Here is a 12,471-nt window from a genome sequence, read left to right as displayed (position 1 = left end):
GACAGAGCAGGAGAGGAAGGCCCTCTATGAGGTGGATTGATTCAGTGACTGGGATAATTGGGTTGGGAGTGTCAGAGACAGTGTGATTGGCACAGGACAGAGTGAAGTTTAGGGCTGTTGTACATAGGGTCGCTATGAGTCGCAGGCGACTCGACATCACATAACAACAACAACCCATACATACCTCCTCTTCATAGTGTGTTGGCCCTTAGTAAACCCACAGTTTTTTAAATGCTTCTGAAAATTCATCTGAAGACCCAACCCTCATAGTAGCCAAATGGCCCCAAATCTTAGTGGCATAAAACAATAAAGATTTATTTGCTCAAAATACTGCCTCACTGGGTTGAGATCACCTGGGTGTGTCTTCTGCTTATCTTGCCTGGGATTACTCATGGCAGCTGCAGCTTTCCAGAGGCCCAATTTGAGCAGGATGATCTAAGATCAATTACTGCTGGATAGACAGACAACTGGAGACTGATTGGACCTCTTTTTGTGTTTTGTCTCCTCTTCTGATCAGACATCTTGAAATAGTAATTCAGGGTTCTAAAACCGTAAAAGTGGAAGCTACCTGGCCATCTAAGGCCTGAGTTCTGAAATAAACATATAACCTCCGCACAATTGCAGTCATAAAAGCAGATTGTAAAGCCAGTCTATATTCAAAGGGAGAATAAATCAACTTCAGCTCTTGATCATTCAGCCCGTAAAAGGATGGGCTGAATTTAGGCCTCTTTCCTTGTAGCCAATATTCCGCTGCTACTAGTAACACAAATCTGGTGCAAAAGACCTCTTTAAAGTGCTAAAGAGCAAGGATATCACTCTAAATACTAAGAGGTACCTGACGCAAGAGAAAGTAGGATAATCAACAAAGAAAATCAAAAAAGAATTTATGCCTTTGGAGCATGGTGTTCACAAAAGATTGTACATATTGTCAAAAGAACAAACAGATCTGTTTTGGAGAAAGTGTATTTAGCATTCTCCTCAGAAGCAAGTGCTCCTTTGGGTATGTTATCAGGATGGGCTTTTCCTGGAAAAGGATGCCGTGCTTGGAAAAATAGAGGGTCCACAAAAGAGAGGAAAACCCTTCACAAAATGACTTGATATGGTGGCATCCACTTCCTAAACAACATGCCTCCGGAAACTCTATGAACTTTGATAAATGTTGATAGTTATAGAAAGGCTTCAGGCCTTTTGTTCACTGTGAATCCTGCCAGACTCAAAGGCAATCAACAACAACAACAACAACATGGTAACTGCAACAATGGGCTTAAGTACAACAGAGATATGAGAATGGCACAGGATTCTGCAGGGTTTCATTGGTTGTACAAAATCACTGTGAGTTGGAGGCAAGTGTTGTTGTTTGTTGTAGTAGTTGTTGTTGTTGTTTTGCATCCTCAAGTCTGAACCTTGCCCTTTGCTGTGCCACTCTCATCATCTCTGCTCTACTTGAGCTCACTGTTGCAGTTACTGTGTCAATCTGTCCGTCTTGTTGAGGGTCTTCCTCTCTTTTGCTAAGCCATCATTTTTTCCTAGCATGTTATTCCACCCTTGCCTCGAAGAGCACGCTGGTTGCACTTCTCTAATTCATGTTTGTTTATTCTTTTGGCAGCCCACTGGATATTCAGTACTTTTCTCCAGCACCACAACTCAAAGGTATCGATTCTTCTTCCCTCATCTTAATTCACTGTCCAACTTCCAGATGCATAAGAAGCAATTGAAAAGACCAAAGCTTGAATCACGTCCACATTGGATTTTAATTCAATCATTCATAGACACTTTCTTTTTTTCCATGAAAATTCAGTGGTTTTTTGGCAGGAGTATGCCAGGAATAGAGATGCCTCTGAGTGCTGGGTGGATTCAAACCTTCAATCTTATAATCAGTAGGCAGAATCATTACTCATTTCCGTGTATGAGGAGGACTCCAAGGCCTTGGCAGGATATTGTAACAGAAATGTATTTGCATCAACTTCTTTACTACCTAATTGCATTTAGTAATAATAAAATTTCCATTCATGTGTTAGTTTTCTTGCCAGTCCCAAAGAAATTTATTTTGTCTATATAAACAGCCATCTTTAACTTGTATATGCATACAAGATATATAAATGTGCCCCTGTGACAAGTTGATAATGTAGATGTTGTTAAGTGCTGTTGAGTCAACTCCAACAATGATGTGTCTAACAGAGCATCCCTGATCCTCCACTATCCTCCAAGTCCGTGCTGTGTATACACCCACTGTTGGAGTCTCTGTCAGTCCATCTAATAAAGGGCCTTTCCTCATTTTACCAAGTGTGACATCTTTTCCCAGAAACTAGTTCCTCCTGATTACATGACCAAAATACATGAAATGAAGTCTTGCCATCTTGGCTTAGAATGAGCATTTTATTCAAGAAAGATTTGTTTGTTCTTTTGGGAGTCCTGGTCTAGTCAATTTGCCTCACCAATGCTCTAATTCAAAGGCAGCAATTTTGCTCTGATTATTCTTATTCATTATTATAATTATTCACTCTTATTTTTTAAAAAATTATTTTAATAAAAGTTTACAGAGACTTTAGAGTTCCACTCATTCATAGTTGCACATTTTCCTCCTTGCCCACCCCTCCAAGCCAGTTGGCTTTTCTCTTTGAAAAATAAAATACATACATACATACATACATACATACATACATAAAAATAAAAAATAAATAAATTATTTCACTATTATACCATTCCCTGCCCCCCAGTCCACTCCACTCTGCAGCTTTCATTCTGGAATCTTGTCATGACAATAATACCTAATCATATATTTCTCCTAAACAGTTCTCTCCCTCATCTGTTTCAATGCAGTTGCTGTTGTTTTTGTTGTTGTTATGTGCCCTCGAGTCACTTGTGACTCATAGCGACCCTATGCACAACACCCCTAAACTCCGCTTTGTCCTGTGCCAACCGCACTATCTCCGATACACCATCCCGATTACCCCAGTCACGAAATCAATCCATCTCATAGACGGCCTTTCCCTCCTGCGCTGTCCCTCAACACTACCAAGCATGATGTCCCTCTCCAAGGACCGGTCCCTCCTTACAACATGTCCAAAGTATGTTAGACGGAGCCTCAGAATCCTTGCCTCCAAGGAGCCGTTCGGTTTAACCCTTTCCAGGATGAATCTGTTTGTTTTCCTAGCAGTCCATGGTACACTCAATACTCTTCTCCAGCACCACAGCTCAAAGGCATCAATTCTCCTTCTATTATCCTTAGTCACTGTCCAACTCTAATGCAAACAAGTGATAGCAAAGACCATGGCCTGTAGTATACGTTACTTATCCCCTCTTAGTTCCCCCCCAACTCCAATGTCAGTCTTGCTTTTACAACAGTGGCACTATGCAGTATCTGTCCTTTTGTGGATGAGATATTTCACTCAGCATCATGTCCTCCAGGGTCACCCACTTTGTATAATATTTCATGAGTTCCTTGGTTTTCAATGGAGCATAGTATTCCATTGTGTGGACATATCACAGCTTCTCTAGCCATTCATTAGTTGATGGGCACTTGGGTTGTATCCAACACTTTTCTATCGTAAACAAAGCCACAATAAACATGGGTGAGCATATATCTGATTGGGTGGCAGTCCTGGTTTCTTTAGGGCATATTCCCAGTAGTGGAATTGCTAGGTCAAATGGTATTTCTATTTCCAACTTTTTGAGAAAGTACCATACTGCCTTCGATAGTGGTTACACCATTTTACACTGCCACCAACAGTGAATAAGGGTTCCAGTTTCTCTGCAACCTCACCAGCATTTGTTGTTTGCTGTTCTGTTAAATTTTGCTATTCTTACTTGGGTGAGATTATTTTTCATTCTTCTTCATTATTCTTATTCAGTTGGCTCTTAAAAGAAGTCTTTTTAGTAGTTTTACATTGCTTGATTTCTTGACTGGTGCATCTAACGTTTGTTGATTATGGACCCAAGTAAAATCAATCTTTCACAACTGCAATCTTTTCTCTGTGATGTTGTCTATTGGTGCAGTTGTGAGAATTTTTTTCTATATGTTGAAGTGTAATTCATGCTGAAAATGATATCTTTGAGTCTCTTCATTAAGTGATTCTTCTCTCTTTTCTGAAATCAAGGCTGCATCATCTGTGTATTACAGGTTGTTAATGAGTCTTCCTCCAGTCCTGATACACTGCCATTCATATATAGTTCAATTTCTTGCGTTACTGATTCAGCATACAGATTGAATCGGTATGGTGAAAGAATATACATACAATACCTGATTTTAAACAAGCATTATCTCAACATTCTACATGAGCACAATTAAGCATTTTGGAATTCTCATTCTACTCAATGTTAAGTTGCTATTATCTGTATTGTCAAATATCTTTGCATAGTCATTAAAATACAATCATCTTTCTGGAATTCTTTGCTTTTGGCCAACATAGTTCTGACATCAACCGTGATATTCTTCATTTTATATCCTTTCTGAGTACAGATTTTCTTTTTTTCTTTTCAACTTCAAGCATCATTAACAATCCTTGATGTTAGTGATTTAAAATGCATCTACCTCTGTGGTCACATGGAATGTATGTGCTTTTCTCTGAATTTGTACCAGGGCTTTGAATTGGTTCAATTCAGTTCATGCCTCTACTGAGAATTTGCATTTCCACTCAAGATATTCTGAACCAGAATTTATATTTATGTGATATTTTTATTAATATGTAAGAATCACTTGAGGATAATGTTAAATACAGATTTTAATTTAACATATCTCGAGTGGGTGAACTCTGGTGGCTTAGTGGTTAGGAGTTACACTGCCAACATGAAGCCATGCAGTTTGGATCCCCCAGCTTGCTCCAAGGGAGAAAGATGGGCAATCTCCTCCTGTGAGTTTTACTAGTTTTACCATCTTGACTGTACACAACAACAATGTTGTGTTTATCTACGGTAGAAATTCAAATTCTTAACAGGCAGATGAACTGGAATGAACCACATCAAAACCCTAGTCTATACTGCCTTTTGCAAAACAGCCTGAAGAATGGATTAAGATTAGGCTGTCCACCGCAGTAGATACGACCATAGTAGCATAATTTTTTTTGTTATACTGGTTTATTTACAAAATTTGTATACATTGCTTTTCAGACCAAATTCTTCCAATTTCCCTTACGCTTTCCATCACATTGTACAACCTCATGATTAATCCACACCTCCCTAACCCGGCAATATCCTCAACCCTCTGCTTCCACCGTCCCACCCCTTGGATTCTCATACTCATTCTACTATAACAGTTTTATACAATATTTGTCCTTGTGGGACTGACTCAGCTCACTCAGCATAATGCTCTCCAGTCCCTCCCATGTTATGTAATAATTTACAGTCACTGTTACTGCATGCCGCGTAATATTCCGTTGTATGACTGTACCATAATTTCTCAAGCCATTCGATTGTAGTTGGACATCTGGGCTGTTTCCAAGTTCTTGCAATGGTGAATAACACTGCTATGAACATTGGTGTACTAGTCTCCATTTGTGCCTCAGTTCTCATTTTCTCAGGGTATATTCCAAGCAGTGGAATAACTAACTGGGTCATATAGAATTTCTATGTTCAGCTTTTTGAGGAAGCACCAAACTGCCTCCAGAATGGTTGCACAGAAATGTTTCTTTGTATATATAGATAAAGATAGAGATAGAGATATATAGATATGGATAGATATGTCCTATCTCTGTATCTTTTCAATCTATATGCAGAACAGATTATCCGGGAGGGTGGACTCTATGAGGAGAAATGTGACATCAGGATTGGAAGTAAACTCATCAACAATCTACATTATGCAGAAGGCACAACTCAGCTTGCTGAAACTGAAGTGCTTGCTGCAGAAGGTCAAGGATTACAGCCTCATATATGGATTGAAGCTCAACATCAAGAAAACAAAAATTCTCATGACTGGGCCAATTGGCAGCATCATGATAGATGGTGAAGAGATTGAGATTGTTAACAGCTTCCGTTTGCTTGACTGTACAATCCACACTCTTGGTACCAGAAGCCAGGCTGTCAGACACCTCTCCATAGAATTGAAGAGCAATGATTTTGGTCTGGAGACTAAGGTGTGCCTGATACAGGCCATGATCTTTGCAATTACTTGCCATGCATCAGAGGGCTGGAAAATGACTAGGGATGATAGAAGAATTGATGCCTTTGAGTTGTTGTGCTGGAGAAGAGTATTGAATATACCATGGACTGCTAAGAGAACAAATAAATAACTTCATCCTGGAGAGGATGACAGCAGCTACCTCTTGGCGGCAAGGATTCTGAAGCTTCATCTGACATAATTTGGACATATTGCAAGGAGGGATCAGTCCTTGGAGAGGGATGTCATGCTTCGGAGACTGGAGGGATGGCATAGGAGAGGAAGACCCTCGATGAGATGGATAGACTCAGTGACTGGGGCAACGGTTGTAGGTGCGTAAGAGACAATAAGATTGGCATAGGATAGAGCAAGGTTTAGGGCCACTAACCAAAAGATTGGCAATTCAAACCCACTAGCCACTATAATGGAGGAAGATGAGTTTGCAAACTTCTGTTGGGATTTACAGCCTCAAGAACCCAATGGAGGGTCTCTGTGAGTTGGGATCAATTCCGCAGCAGTGGGTTTGACATGGGGGAAGAGTATTGGGGTTATGAGCATGTACCAATTGAGAAAAAGAATGGAATTGATAAATAGATTCACATGCAGTAAAATGGGACATTTTTTGTAAGAGGATGGGGTCAGTAATGCTCAGTCAAAGCAGGAACTAATATAAGAAGAAGGAGGGAGGAAAGCTAACACATCTAAAATAAGACAAGGATTGTTCTAAATATAAAAGTGACCATGAGATGGTAATACTTTTCCTATACCTGCCTCCTCTCTATCAGGGATTCATAGAAACCTTGGGGAAAGTTTTGTACTTCCCACAGCAAGTAATGAACATTCAAATTGATTTTGCATAGCTCTTAAAACATAGGTTTGTTATTGTTATGTGCCATTGAGTTAGAACCAATTCATAGTTGACCCTCCAGGGGTTTTTCAGAGGATAATAGATCATATGAGAGGAGATTGCCTATCCTCCCTCAGAGCAGCTGGTGGATTGGAACCACCGGCTTTTGAGTTGGCAGCGCAACTTCTTAGCCACTAGACCACTTGAGCTCCATTATAACATAGGAGACCTCGGCTAATACCGGGAGAGATTTTGATCCTAGAAATGCTCCAAGGGAGGCTTACACCATTTTTCAAGAGTATTTTACGACTATCTTCTAGCTCTGAAAATGTCTTCAAAGTCATCATTAAAACAACCCTTTGGGTGCAACTGTTGGTCTCACCTCTGTATGTAGCAAAAAACAAAACAAAACAAACAAACAAACACACACAAAAAAAAACACCTCAAAGATGGAGTGAAGAAAATAAAAACTGAAAGGAAACAAGTAATCAGCCCAAGAGATTAATGTAGCACTTGAACCTCAGCTTCCACAACCTTCAGACCAGGCTAATATGGTACTTCTTTACCACTACCAATTGTTCTGAAAGGGATTGTAGAAGGTCCTGAATAGCGTACAAGAAAAATGTGGAATAAAATTCAAAATCAGAAAAGGAAACTACAAACCACCAATCTTACTAGTTAGATGGACACTATTGGAATTCTGGGACAATAGCCCTTAGTCATTCTGCTGGCCTGAATGAACTCACCCAGGTGGCTCAACAGTCAACCAAACCTTAGACAAGTCTATAATATAAATAGCCCAACTGTAGACAGATCTATAGAGATGTATACACCCTAGAATAATCAACTGTTCTAAATCAAAAGGGCAGCATTTACCCAAGGACCAAAGTTCAAAAGACAGGGTTAGGAAAGGGAGGAGTTGAAATGGGAAACACATAGATGTAGAATGAATTATGTTACATTTCAAGGATTACAATCAATGCCAGGGAATAAGATATGTATGTGTATGAATTGTTAAATGGAAGATTGATATGCTCTGTAAGACATGATCCAATTCACAATCAAAAGTTATGTAAATACATAAAATAAACCATTATCATTTCCAAGAGTATCACAATGACCACTTCTACTTTTTTAAAGAAAAAAAGTTCTTTTAGGAAAATAGAAAATGGCAACCTATTCCTTTTGTGAACTTTAGTCTTGTAATAGATCTTCTTGTCTCCAACATGACACATGCCAGCAACATTCTGCTTTTCCTTGATCTCACTCTAGGGCACCTGTAGATTTCCTAGCTTCCTCTATTTATTAATTTTTTCATCCTGACTTTTAATCTAATCAAGTTTAAGTTTAAGTTCACTTTTGACTACTTTTGACTACTTTTGACTCAGGTCAGTCTTGTATCTCTCTAGGATTTTTCATGAGGGATAATCAACTTTTTTCTTTCTGATCATGGGAATGGTTCTGGATCAGACAAGCTTTCATTGTGTTGTGAATGGGGTCATCCTAAACTGGACTGATATGATGACAGCTGACTAGCAACAATACAACCACCCACCTAGATCCTTCCTTAACAGAGGCAGCTCTTGGCTGCCCTCTTCTGGGATGAGGTCCCCAAGCCATCCATTCCTGATGGCCTAAAACCCAAATCCTCTGCCACTGAGTCAATTCTGATTCCATTTCTGAGACTGTAAATTGTTACAGGAGAAGACTGACCATTTTTCTTCCCCCAGAATGGTCAACCCTAGATTAGTAGCCCAAAGCTTTATGCACTTTTTCTCCAGGACCCTCCCAACTTCCCTTAGAGCTGGGTTATGTGGGAAGATCACAGATTAGCATACATAATTCTCTTCTTCTGTTGCTGATGTTTGATCAGAATAATGCTATTTTGTCTTATCTAGGTCTAATTTTTCATCTTGTGAGTACTAGACCAAGATTATCAGGAAGCTTTTGTACAAGAAAAAATATAAATGGAAGAGAGAAATGTTAAATCTTTCAGATAATGATACCTGAAATAAATTCAATGAAAACAGCAAACATTATCTGACAAAATAACTAAAATTCTCTCCAAAAATATCATATATAAATTTCACACAATGTTAATTAATAAATTCATCAAAGGTTGTTTTGAAGAAAAACTTTTCATATTATTCTATATGGTAACCAAAGCATCATAATTCTGGGAGTGGAGACTAGAAGTCCAAACTCAGAATACCCACCTGTATGGTGGTATGTATAAAGAAGGCTTTATGTCTCGGTCAGAGCTAGAGGAAAGCCATTGTTTCTTCAGCTTCTGCTTCCTGATGTCTTAGAAATCTTCACGCACCTTAGCGTCTCTGCTTCTAAATGGGTTTAATTTCATCAGGTCTTAGATCTTTATATCTCAAAAGATATTAATTCAAAATATATCATACACTGGTCTTGCCTCATTAATATAAGAGACAACTTTTTCTCAAATGAGGTTATAACCTCAGGCATAGAAGTTAGAATTCATAATACATATTTTTTAGGCACTCAATTTCATTCACAATACACATGAAAAAGTGTTATAAAAGTAAGATCCGTATCATAAAAATGTTTATCCATGCTTTATTAGCTTTTCAAAGGTATTTGACGATGTGGCTCATAATAAATATGAGTAAATTTTAAAAGTCAAAGTGCACCTGCTTCAAGTCATAACTTTTCAATTACATCTGATGCATCTGAAGATGGGATGATTAATGTACAGCTGGCCTAATAATGTGTGTGATTTATGTAGGACTCAGAAAATGCAAACTCATTGTCATCAAGTTGGAACCAACTCTTTGCTAACTTTCTAGTGGGTTTTCAGAAGCTGTAAATCTCACCGGGGAAGGTGCCCCATCGTTCTTTCAAGAAACAGCTGATGGAGTCAAGCTACCCACCTTTGTACTGACAGTGCAACTCTTTATCCATTTGGCCACCAAACCTCCCGTATAAATACCCTGTTTTTGTTGTTAGATGTCATCAAATCAACCATTACTCATAGCGATCTTATGAAGAGCAGATATGTCCTGTCCTGTGCCATCTTGTCATCTTTGTATGTCTTTGATATACTTAAAATCATTGCTGTAGTCACTGTGTCAATTCATCTTGTTGAGGCTCTTATTTTTCACTGACCCTCCACCTTAGTCTTTACAACACACATAAAACGTGTGAGATGAAGTTTCTCCATTCTTTCCTCTAAGGAGCACATTGGTTGCACTTTCTACAAGACATAATTATTTGTTCTTTTGACAGTCCATGGGATATTAACTATTCTTCTGCAGCGCCACAACTCAAAGGCATTAATTCTTCTATTATCTTTAGTATTGTCCGCTTTTCAGATGTATAGCATGCAATTGAGAAGACCATAGGTTGGATCAAGCTGACATCATTGTTCCTTAGATTTTAGAGAAGTCTTTGACAGCAGATTTTCACAGTGCAACATATATTTTAATTTCTTGACTTCTGGTACCAAGGGGTTTGATGTGGATCCAAGTAAGATGAAATTGTTGACTATTTCAATCCTTTCTCCATTTGTCATGATGTTGCCTATAAGTACAGTGGTGGGGATTTTCATTTTCTTGATGTTTCAATGTAAACCACATGGAAGGCTATATTCCTTGATCTTCTGCTCCAAGCGCTTTGAGTCTTCTTCACTTTCAGACAACAGGGTTATATCATCTGCATAATGCAGGTTGTTAATGCATCTTCCTCCAATCTTCATGCCACATTTTTTTCTTCAAAAAGCTGAGTTTCTCAAATGATTTGTTCAGCATACAGATTGATTAGATATAAAGGAAAATACAAATGCTTGATGCAACCTTTATCAATATTAAACTATGCAGTGTTTCCTTACTCTGTTCAGAGATAGATAGATAGATAGAGAGAGAGATAGAGAGATATTTATAGATATATATAAATGAGATCATATGTACCATCTACATCAAATATAGATAGGATCATATGCATCTTTCTCATGTCTATGAAAGAATGAATGAATGACTATATCTTTGTTGTTATATGCCGTCAAGTCACCTCTGACTCCTGGCGACAGTAGGCACAAACAACTCTGAATCCTGCCCTATTCTGAGCCAATTTCATCATCTCCAACAGACTCAGTTCTACTTCTCCAGTAATTGAGTTGATGCATCTCTTCCTGGGTCTTCCTCTCCTATGCTATCCCTTCATTCTTCCAAGCATGATGTTCTTCTCAAGGACTAGTCCCTCCGGGCCATGTGCCCAAAGTATGTGAGACAGACTTCAAAATACTTACTTCCAAGGAGCAGCTTGGTTTCATTCTCTCCACTAGTGACCTGTTTGTTCTCCTGGCAGTCCACAGTATGTTCAACACTCTTCTACAGCACCACAACTCGAAGGCATCAATTCTCTGATGCATAGCAAGTAATTGTAAAGACCATGGCATGGATCAGGTGCACCTTAGTCTCCAGCCGGACGTCATTGCTCTTCAGTAACCTAGAGAAGTCCCTGAAAGCAGACTTTTCCAGTGCAGTTTGTCTTTTTATTTCCTGACTACTGATGCCAAGTATGTTGATTGTGGAACCGAGTAAGTTAAAGTTGTTAACACTCTCAATCTCTTCTCCCTTTCTCAGGAAGCTGCCAATTGGCTCAGTTGTGAGAATCCTTATTTTCTTTATGTTGAGCTTTAATCCTTATTGAAGACTAGAGTTCTCAACCTTCTGCAACAGATAACTAATACCCTCCTCAGTTTCAAGCAAACAAGATTGTGTCATCTGCGTAATCCAGATTCTTGATGAATCTTCCTCCAATCCTGATGCCACAGTCTGCCTCATAATGTCTAGTCTCCTGAATGAACTATTCTGCATATACATTGAAAAGTTATAGAAATAGCAGTGTTTCCTCAATTTGACTACAGCTTCCTGGTCCAAATATAGGTTTTGCATGAGCATAATTAAGTGTTCTGGGATTCTCATTCTTCTCAAGATTAACCACAATTTGTTATGATCCACAGAGTAAAATTCCTTTGCATAGTCAACAAAACACAGAGACACTCCTATGGTACTCTGATTTTGGCCAAGAGCCATCTAACATTGGATATGATGTCTCTAGTGCCACTGCCTCTTCTAAACCCAGCTTTCTCATCTGGCAATTATCTGCTGATGTACTATACCTTTTTTGGATAGTCTTCAGCAGGATCTTGCTTGCATGTGATATTAGTGATATTGCTGGATAATTTCCACACTCTGTCGGGTCGCTTTTCTTTTGGAATGGGAATAAATATGACTCTCTTTCAGTCAGTTGACCAGGTAGTTGTCCTCCAGATTTCTTGGCATAACCTAATGAGTGCGTCCTGGGCAGCATCTGTTTGCTGAAATAAGTCAACAGATTCTCAGAGCAGCTTGAACTTCCTCCTTCATCACCATTGCCTCTTGATCATATGTTATTTCTTTAAATTCTTCTGTGAAGATGTGATACATCTTCAAGGATATGAACATGTACGGCCAAGCACAATTGATAACAGTGCATCTAAATTCCAAAATCAATCTCCATAATA

Source organism: Elephantulus edwardii, unplaced genomic scaffold (genome assembly GCF_000299155.1).
Source record: "Elephantulus edwardii isolate Elephantulus edwardi_28Jun2011 unplaced genomic scaffold, EleEdw1.0 scaffold00099, whole genome shotgun sequence".
NCBI classification, from domain to species: Eukaryota; Metazoa; Chordata; class Mammalia; order Macroscelidea; family Macroscelididae; genus Elephantulus; species Elephantulus edwardii.
Note: the sequence above shows the minus strand (reverse complement) of the source record.